Source organism: Hydra vulgaris, chromosome 01, assembly GCF_038396675.1.
Source record: "Hydra vulgaris chromosome 01, alternate assembly HydraT2T_AEP".
In the NCBI taxonomy this organism is placed as follows: Eukaryota; Metazoa; Cnidaria; class Hydrozoa; order Anthoathecata; family Hydridae; genus Hydra; species Hydra vulgaris.
The window spans coordinates 58,328,654-58,338,005 of record NC_088920.1 but is presented as its reverse complement, the minus strand read 5'-3'; the positions used below and the strand labels follow the sequence as shown (position 1 = coordinate 58,338,005).

Here is a 9,352-nt window from a genome sequence, read left to right as displayed (position 1 = left end):
ATTCGAAATCCCCACAAAGTTGTTTGCCAAAATTATCTTTCCTTGTTTTTATAATTACCTTTTTATAATTATTAACCTCAAACTTATTAGAGAGATAAAAGTTATAACTATGCATGCATAGTTGGCATTGCGCAATGGTAATCCTTAGAGATCCATTACTATTTTATAGTTCAATACCATGTAAAATTGCCAAGCAGTGAATGCCTTAAAATAGACAGAAAAATATCAAGTCAGCGTAACATTTAAAACCAAAGCAAAAATATAATGCATGCTTGTTTTATCAAAGATAAATATTTAGCTGTATTTTATTCCGTCAATAAAATTAAAAATTTCAAGCCTCTTAAGACCTTAATGCTAAAAAACAAATTGATAAAATGATAACAACATTGCGTAATAATAAATTTTACTATTTCTACGTAAAAACTCTGTTTTCACATATATATCTTGAATATTGATATCATACTATATAGGAAATGATTATATTTGCTACATTTAATATATTAATATAAAAACGGTCTAAAAAATATTTGCTTCCATATTAATCAGGTTCATTAAAAAAAAATCAAGCTTTTTAGCACGTGACATTGTTGATAATTTGTAATTATAAACTTTATCTATATTTAGCTAATAAGTGAATCTATCTTTAGAAAAATATTTATTTATTACGAACTTTTCTTTTCGCAACGCTCGTTTGAAAGAGCAATTCTTTTTTTTAGAAATTAACTGTTGTTATATTTTTTTAAATCTTTTATTATTTTTAAATTGTTTTTCTTAAATGTTTATAAGCAGTCTTCTCGCAAAAAAATCTAGAGAAAAACAAATAAAGCTTACATACATTTATACATATAATTTATGTATAATATATTAACGACATATATTACGCGGTATATATAAAAAACTGTGAATTAGTATACAAAGTAAAAAATTTTAAAGTAAAAAAAAATGTTTTATATATATATGTATATATATATATATATATTATATATATATATATATATATATATATATATATATATATATATATATATATATATATATATATATATATATATATATATATATATCATATAACAACAACAAAAAAACTGGAACACTCATTCTACCGGGACTTGAACACGAACTACTGATTTAGCTGGAACATGTTCTATACTTTCATTTGCTGGAACATGTTCCTTATTTTCTTTGGCTGGAACATGTTCTATATTTACTCTTGCTGGAATATGTTCATTATTGAAAACGTCTTTTATACCTTTTATTATCAATTCTTTTACTAAAAAACATAAAGTAAAAATGATAAAACTATATAAATACATAATATTTGATGAATAATGAATACTTAAATTGAAAAAAGAACATTATATTATTATAAAAAAAAACTTATTAACTCTGGGGATCATTATCAAAACGAGACACTTTTTTAATATTATATTTTATAAAAGCTCATACTTTTCATTTATCCACATTAATTATTGCAATATAGGTCGGCAAGAATCCCTCATTTTAAATGAAAAATATTTATCACAAACAAAAACAAGAAAGCAGTCTGATTTTTTATTTTAGCACCACGTAAAAAACCAGATTGTTTGTCGAGGTCTACGTTTTACATAAAAAGTACAACCGCAATTAAATTATTTATAGTAACAGAGAGTGAACATTAATTAAATCTACTCAATAAAATCAATCCTTAATTTTTAACTCATATTTATGTATCAATTGGATCAAATACAATAGTTAGTTATAATCTATTAATGTATATTTGCACATTCAAACATCTAGTGCAATATCTGTCTGCTTTCGCTATGTTATCTTTTTAAGTCGACAACTACTTTCTGCTATGCTATCTTTCAAACTTCTTCTGGCTTTCGCTTCACCATCCTTCGTTCTTCTTAAATTCACTTACTCTTGGTCCGTCGATGCGGGTTATGATGCTCTTTAGTGAGCTGAATTTGTCTTCGCGAGCCTTGATATGTGGCCTCTATATGGCATTTAGCTGCAGGAGGATAAACCGCAATACTACTCGTATTAATGTATTTATTTGTGTATGTTAAATTCTAAAATATCAAATAACTAAATTTATATTTATATATTCAGGGGCGATTCCAGGAATAAAATAAGGGTGAATGTATCCTTAAAAAGTGCAGTCTGCTGTCTTATATAAAAGAAGATCCTCTAAACTAAAAGTCATAACCTTGAAAAATGCCCGACTAGCGAATGTATTCTTTAAAAAGCCTACTACATATATGTATGTATGTATTTATATTTGGACTGTATGAATAGAGAGATTAAAATTTAACCAACCGAAACTTATTAAAAGAAAGCATTTTCAAGTCAAAACATGATAAAATAAATTTTTTATAATGTTCAGAGTTAAATACTAATGTAAGCAGAATACTTTTCAGTATATAAAAGTAGCGACCATACAAAATTTTATATTACTATAACTTTTTAACTTTTTTTAACACTATTTAAATTTTCTACTTCAAGAAATATAGAAACAACACCTAAAACACAGCAATACTCGAACGATGACACTCAAATATGACAATCAAGCAACAAAAACGCTTAAGCATGACAATCCAGGAGCGATGACGCTTAGACATGACAATCCAGGAACGATGACACTTTAACATGACAATCCAGGAACGATGACGTTGAAACATAACATTCTCACCAAAATCTAGCATTAAACTTATATAGTTGTTTATCTTCTTTATGTTTTTAAAGAAAGAAAAAATTCTTCAAAAACATAATGGCGCCTTCTTATGGAATAGTAATGATCGTTATGAATATAGTGCGCTAAAAAAATAATCTTATTCGATGTTTTTTGGACTTGACAAATAAAAAATCACTTAAATTATTTATTAAATTAAACAAGAAATTAATTAAATAACATCTAAAAGTAAATAAAAGGGATATTAAACAAAAACTATTCGACTTTTACTTAATGGCGATTGACATTTAAAAATATACCTTTTTTTAAATATTTGTCGAATTGTTCACATTTCGAAGATGAAGGAACTCGTTGCCGATATTCTATACCGTACCATCTTCGAAAGTTAGGAATCTCAAACGCACTTGTTGCAAAAACGAGTGCTGTTACAAGACAAAAAAGATTTCTCATCTGGCAAATGTAGCTGCTAATGACAAAAGTTTACTTTGTTAATAAATAAAGTTTTTTGAAATATTATATAAATGAAAATTTTAAAAGAAACCACAATCATAAACGCGAAAAATTAAATTGCTTAATATATCATTTTTTTAGTTATTAATAGATTTTAATCCGATTAAACCGCACAACTTTTTGGATTCAATTTGATTTTCCACTACGTATTTTTATTATATTTTTTGCTACAATAGACCAACTAGGATTGTGGTTCATTATAACAGACCAACTACAATTGTAGTTTGTTACAACAGACCAACTACAACTATAGCTTATCACACGTTGATATAACCTTGAAAGCAAACAACAAGGTATTAAAAATTTGTTTAAAATTCTTTATTTTTAGCTAAACCATTAATCTGAATGTGAAAAGAAAATCTGGAGGAAAACGTGGAAAATAAAAGTTCCTTTTTATAATGAAGACAAAAAAAAGTTGATCAACATACCGCAATTCCTATACAAATAATAAGAAATTGATTATAATATTATTAACAGATTGAATTATTTTTTCTTTATTTGTTTTGTTTAACAAACTACTGAAAAATTCCGCGACTCAGCAACAATTTTAAATAAGTTTTAGACATTATTTCTCTAATGACAAATTAAAGTCACGTTATGTCAATGTTGAATTAAATCTTTTCAAATCAAACACAACAGAAGTACCGTCCAATATCTATTTAGAGTAATTCTTAACTAGATCAAGTTCGTTTTGACTGAGTTGTTTCAATTTTTTTGAGATGCATTTCAGACAGTTTATTTAAAAGTGCAAAAAGCAAAGAAAAGATTTTTAGAAAAAAAAGGAAAAAAGCAAAAGAAATTCTTTGTGTTGCTTAGTTGAATATTTTAATTTTTATTTAAAATTATAAATTGAAATTATCATTTGATAAAAAAATATTGTATTGTTTATTTAATTCAAGAGTCATTTAAGTTGCAAATAAATTTTACTAAAGAATAGTAATATTTATGTGTAAACTTTACATAAATTTACATAACTATATTTCCATAAATTCTCCATAATTTCTTTTATAAATCTGTCCGTAACGTAATCATTTTATGAGCAAAAAGAAAGTCGGTCAAGCAAGCATATATAGATATATATACAAGAACATACTGCTTGTCAAAACAAAAACCTTTAATCGATGTAGATACACTCCATTGCGCTTATAGCTAATCCGTCGCTTACACTCTGCAGTATGTCGAGATATGTGTAGTTACTCCTATATCCTTAAAGCATATCCTTGAATATAACAAGAATAAGAAAAAAATTTAATAAAATAAAAAAACAATATTTACATAATTTGGTTTCTTGTTTGTATTTTTTAATTTTTTTCAATATATAACTTTATGTATCCACGTTTATGTATACAAATCGATTTATAAATTGACCATTTATATGTAAATAAGTTTGAGCAAAAAAATATATATATATATAAAATTTTAGGGTCCCCGCCAGTTCAATTTTGGGCAAAAATGTTGGGTGTTTTAAATGGCTGGCGGGGACCTTAAGATTTATCCAACAAAATTTTTTATTCTTTTAAACAATATATGATGAATTGAATATTATTTACATAAAAAAGCATGTTGAAAAAATTAAGAAACTATTTTTCAGAATCTTCTGAAATTGGTAAAAAAAAATTTTCCTTACAAAAACCTATTTTATAACTCGGTGGCGTATTTTATAACTCGGAGGCGTATCTAAATTTTTTCAACATGCTCCTTTTATGTAATTAATATTCAATCCAACATTTTTTATTTAAAAGATAAAAAATTTTATTGGATAAATTTTAAGGTCCCCACCTGGCGTTTATATATATATATATATATATATATATATATATATATATATATATATATATATATATATATATATATATATATATATATATATATATATATATATATAAATTTTTAAGATCCCCACCAGTTCGATTTTGGTCCCCAAAATCGAACTGGCGGGGACCTTAAAAGTTTATATATATATATATATATATATATATATATTTTTTTTTTTTTTGATCAAACTTATTTTCATATAAATGATCAAATTATAAATCCGTTCGTGAGTTTAGTTTCAAATATTGATATAATATGAAAACCCAAACATATATATTCCACTTTATTCCATTTATGCAGCCGTGGCGCAGTGGAATATATATATATATATATATATATATATATATATATATATATATATATATATATATATAATATATATATATATATATATATATATATATATATATATATACATATATATATATATATATATATATATATATATATATATATATATATATATATATATATAAATATTTTATTTTTTGACAGTGGAATTAAAAAGGTAAAAAGTATATTTTTTAGTTGGTGACGTTAATTATCAAATAACAGGCGCAAAGTTACCGTCTGACCGTCAAGTTCTTGCAGCTTGTTTTTTTTTAACATTTTTTTCGCAAAGTTAAATTGAAAGCTAGTTTTAAAGCTAGTTTTGTTAGTGAAGGCTAGTTTTAAAATGTGTTAACCTGGCTGCTATTGAAACATACTCTGATATCGTCAAACAATATTTTAGTTATACAACATTTGAAGAACTGTTGACATTTTATAATTGAAAACTGCAAAAAACTATTGTACGTGATGATTATCGGGAACTGATTGAACTATCTGTTATTTTATTGGATGGCTAGAGCTATTTACTATTTAAAGATATGTTTGTTGCAATGCCAGATCAAAATTAGCACCAAAGATAAACAAGCCCTTTGATATTTATTTTTATGATTAAAAATTTATTTTTTTGATTAAAAATTAATGAGCACTTCCTTCAGAGACCGGTTCAACGTAGTATGAAGATGTTATCTGTATAGAGACAAAAAGAAAAATTCTTTCCTTATGTGCAGCTTATGATGCAGCTAACAGAGCAGTAAGGCTTATTAAAAATTTTCGTGACCCTTGTAAAGGAAGAAAAAAAGCAATTTTTGCTATGCTGTGTGAAAGAGCATAGAAATCTGTATCCAGACTGTAAAAATAAGGAAAATATCCTGCTTGATCTTTAACTACACTTTTAATAAATATTTTATAAAATATAAGTGTTTCAATTGATTTAGTTACGTAACGGAAGGGTTAAAAACAGCAATTCTCAAACTCTTCATAGTTCTGTCGGCATGCGCTAATGTTGTCGTAGCAAAATAAAATTTTGTCTAGATAGTTTAAAAAGAAATAGGGACATGCATTTCAAAATCCAAAAAAATACTTTAATCATATAAGAGACTCCCTAATACATTTTAGTTTTAGTTTATTCACCCGGCCTTATACGCACGTTGGTTTAATAATAGAGATTTCTTTTGCGCATACGTCATACTTCATAAATATTTGTAAACAAAAATCGAGGCGGTTTATGTAAAATTTAGTACTGAATTTGTCTAAATTTTAAACTGTATTTATTGGTGAGTAATACTAGATTATCTCTAAATAATGTTGTCAAAACAATGGTTTAGATGTGGAAGTTGTAAGAGATATTATTTTATTAATATTACTATGGTAACTAAAGTGGCGCATTGTTATTTTTTCTGACGGACCTATGCGTACATTACGGTTAATGTTTAAGAGTTGTAAATTTTTAATTAGTACTTAAACTTTTTTTTTCAAAGATATACCAGAGTGTGGATAATGATGATGCTTTCAAAGTTGGTAATTTTACTTTTTATAATCTACGTACCCCGTTTATATGCCAGTAGGTACTCTCTCCAAACAACTAAAATGGCAACCAATTTTTTCGAAAATTTGATTTTCTAGATTTATGGTGTTCTGCCAAGAAAATAACAAATGACATGTCTTTGATAATGTACTACAACCTTTATTATTGTTTATTTTCTGAATAATTACTTCACAAAATTACTATAACATAAGTATAATTTTTTTAAGATCTCCATATCGGAGCACATTTTCATATCTTCCCTTTCTTCTGTAAATGAAATAATTTGCGGTTCGTGTCGAGAATTTTTTTAATATTTTCTCTATAATTCTATAGGGCGTTTTTCTCTGTTTTGGTATGTCTTTGGTTTTTCTTTTTGATAACTGCTTCTTAGTCGTGTCGACACAGTCTTAGTCGTGTCGACACTTGTTTCCTCTTCTGGCAAAACCAGTTCTTTCTGTGATTATTTCTCATCTTCCTCCTCTTTAACAGGTGTCGGATTGAATGGTATATGTATTGAAACTTTCTTTATGTGTGAAGCATTCCAAGTTTTTTGCAAGTTATTAATGTGAGATTTGGCAATAACCATTGTACCGTTCTTCGCCATAACTGTGAAGGGTTTGAACTCAAACGGTGCCGTAGTTTTGTTATATCTTTTTTGTTTTATGTGTACTGTATCCCCGATACTTAAATTTGGATTTTTTGCGTGGTATTTTAAATTGTGGTATTTTTTAATCTATAATTTAGTATTCTCTTGTTTCTTTTAGGCTTGATCGTTGATACTTGCATTGACCCTTGTGATATTGTAAAACCTGTAACGCGATTGAACACGAGCGCAGATAGTGATTATCGCGTTGTGCAATGGGGAGTAGTATTAGGAGAACAGGAAGTTGTATAATTACTTTTTTCCAGTCTCTTTGTTTTATGTGTGCGGCTTGTATTATTTTATTCAGTGGTTTCATAAAGGATTCGGCTTGTGAGTTCGCTTGCGTTCAAGGCGGCGTGATTTATTTGTGTTGAATATTCAGTTTTTTGAAAAACTTTTTTATCTTGAATGAAGTAAAAGGTGGTCCATTATCGCCGACAGTTGTTTTTTGGTATTCCGTAAACTGCAATTGTTCTCTGAAAATTGATAAGGATATTAACAGATGTATCATGTATAATATCGACAGCCGGAAACTTTAATGTTTAGTGAAAGAGGATTACTAAATAAAATCCGTTTGGTAAAAGACCAAGAAAATCTACATTAACGGTGTTTCAAACTTCTGCTGTCTTGGTGTAATTAATAGTTCGGCTTCTATATTTTGTTTACTTAGTGCTAGACAAATTACCCATCATTTGATATATTGTTGTACTTAAGTGTCTAGGCCAGGACAGTAAACTTTCTGTTTAAGTAGTGATTTGGTTTTCTAAAGTCCCATGTGACTATTATGCGCAAGTTGAATAATCGTAATTTTCAGTGAACATGAAATCATAATTCAATTTGATTTTAGAAAAATGTCTGAAGTTTGATTTACTGTAAGTTCTTGGCAAGTATAATGGTAAGCAAGTAATTATTTATAAAGTTTTTTATATTTCCGGAGGACAATTCGAATGTAATAGTTTTTGCCAGCTATTAGTAGCAATTAACTCTGAAAGTATTTGTAGAATAGGATTGATTTTGGTTTCTCTTTAAATATCTAGTAGTGAAAGGGCTTTAAGACATGCGTATTCAGCCGTAAAATTTACATATTTTTCTAGCCCTTTTGTCAAAAAGGTCTACTAGGATAATCAGATATATTATTTTTCGCTTGGATATAGTTTAGATCAAAAAAATATCCCTGTAACCTTAAAGACATACGCTCAATGCAAACTGATACTGTGGCATTTGGGTTTTTTAAAGTCTTTACAATAGCTTTGCGATTTCTCTACATTTTCAAAGAGTGTTCAAACAAATATGTTTTATGGCGCTCGCAGGCTTATACTGTAGCTAAACATTCTCTTTCAAGCTTAAGGTAGCGTTTTAGTATAGGCAATAGCGCATTTAAATTATATGATATTAGCTTAAATTCTTGTATACTTGGCGTGTTTTGTAAAATAACTGCCAATATGCCTTCAAGACTTGCATGGATGACTGTAAAAGACTGTAGTCTCTTTGTTGGGGTCAAAGTATTTAGTTTATTGAATGCATGCTGACACTTAAAGTTCCAGTTCCACGATGAGTCTATTTCGTAAAGGAATTCGTAAATTTATTGTACTGTAGTGTAAAATGAATCGTTTAAAACTGTTCACAAGCCCAAGAAAGCTTTGGAAAGCTTTTCGGTGTTTCCGGTGTTGGCATGTTCTTGATATTATACAGTTTATCCGGATCTGGTTGCATTCCTTCTTTTGAAAATAAAAATCCAATAAATTTAACTTTACCTTTTCCAAATAAGCATTTTCCAAAATTTTATAAGTGGTTGTAATCGTTTAGGGGCGTTTAGAACGAGAGTATTGCTTAATTTGCAAAATGTTCTGCAAGGAAT

General features: G+C 27.4%; 1 non-coding gene across 1 annotated transcript; it reads right to left on the bottom strand.

The window, feature by feature from the left end:
- Positions 1-1,048: 1,048 nt before the first annotated feature.
- Positions 1,049-3,762, bottom strand: LOC105848777 (uncharacterized). Its single transcript, XR_010635554.1, has 3 exons — positions 3,610-3,762; positions 2,971-3,137; positions 1,049-1,270 (listed from the first exon to the last, which is right to left on the bottom strand). It is a non-coding gene; the product is annotated as an uncharacterized LOC105848777 (transcript).
- Between the last annotated feature and the right edge of the window lie 5,590 nt (positions 3,763-9,352).